This window comes from Magnolia sinica, chromosome 3, assembly GCF_029962835.1.
Source record: "Magnolia sinica isolate HGM2019 chromosome 3, MsV1, whole genome shotgun sequence".
In the NCBI taxonomy this organism is placed as follows: domain Eukaryota; kingdom Viridiplantae; phylum Streptophyta; class Magnoliopsida; order Magnoliales; family Magnoliaceae; genus Magnolia; species Magnolia sinica.
In genome coordinates this window covers 123,529,369-123,531,110 of record NC_080575.1, presented here as the reverse complement: position 1 = coordinate 123,531,110, position 1,742 = coordinate 123,529,369, and positions in this window count along the sequence as shown.

Here is a 1,742-nt window from a genome sequence, read left to right as displayed (position 1 = left end):
TACTGCTTATTCTTTGTACCTCAACCCTTTTGCGTATGCTTAATGGAGATGGAAATTGAGTTTCTTTCCCAAATAAGAGTTGGATCATCAATGAAGAAATGCTTTGATACTGAGAAGTAGAACATTTCTCTGAGTAGTGTGAAGAGGCATACCACAACTAGCCACTTAGCCTTCTAAACACCTGATCCGGTATTGTGTTCTGGCAATATCAGTAAAACCGCTATTAAAGTGAAATGCCACACAACTGGTAAAGGTAGGCCTATTCAAAATTTTGATATGACATGCATGCTGCCGGACCCGTTCATTTCTGCATAGCTGGTCCTTTGCGTGGACAACTGGATGTCGTGGGTATATACAATTAATTTTCTAGTATTTATCTACTCTGCAGAGAAGAACATGCATTCCCAATAAAAACAAATTGCAGATAACATTAGATTGGCACATATTCTGTGTTGTATGGCCTCTGTTCAGTCCCGAATTAGCCTTCTTTCATTATTGTTTTATGCATTATTATTTTGTTTTTTTTCTCTTCTTCTCTTTTTCTTTTTCTTCCAGAGCTTTAACTATAAATCTGTCTTTGCCAAAGCATGCATTATGAGGGATTTATGCATGAAAGGTAATATAGAAGCAAAGAAGGGAAAGGCATAAAACCCTTCTGCCCAAATGTGTTTAAACGTGACAAAAGGGCATAACCAAGAAAAATATTCAAAATGACTTAAATGGGAAGCCAACATGAGCCTAACATAACCTCTGGCATAATCAGTGTTTTGGAGGAGCGGCATTGCACCGGTGTTAGTGATGATATATGAAAGTCACTGCTGATCTGGAGTTGAGAAATCTTGATGTCTGGCCAGCATTTAAGTTCTCAAGATTGAGCTACGCAAAATGGCTGAACTGAGACATGCAAGCAGAATCAAAACTGACGTCGAAATGCCTAGAGCTCGGAGGCATAATCCGTCTTTGTAGATGCCTCTCCATGAGATAAAGATGAATCGCAGAGTCCCAAGCTCTGAAGATGTTCAGTTTCTGTGACTTGTGATCTGCAATATCAGAGTGCACATAGAAAACTGAATGTGCAAGATATGTTAAAGATAATATCGATGGGCCATATAAACAATCAGGGCCTGTTAGCATGTGGTAGTGTCAGTCGTATTGTAGGGTATTATCCCATGCATTACGTTTCAAGCGAGAGATGAACAGAAACCAGTTGGAGAAAGGGCTTCTTTTCACTCCTTTGTGCTTCCAGACCACCACATTTTCTGAAAAACTGGGTATGAAAAATCTGAACAAGTTCAGAATTTTCCATTCCAAAGAGGCCCTTAAAGGTGGATTCAGAAAGAGGAGTGTAAAGAATTGCAAAGCATTACAAAATTTACTGGTGTTGAAACCACAGTGCGGCTTTCCAAAGCGTGGAATTCGAGTTCAGAGAGCGGCTTTAGCACAGACCATTGAAAAATTTTCAAGAACGGGCAATCCCAATCATCTCAAGCGTCGATCGAACCCAATCTCAACAAGAGCGAGAGAAGAAATCTCTTCTCACTTCTTCTTCTTTCTCTCTACTCAGATGAGAGAATCAACTTTCATTTTAAGATTCGAAAAGCCTTCTACAATCCCTCAAACATAGTATTAATAGAACAACAAATTACAACCAACCCTCAATCAAAACTAGCTCTAAGAACCTTACAAAAACAAAGAAAGAAAGAAAATAATAACACAACCCGTAAGGCTGTCAACACCCGGGC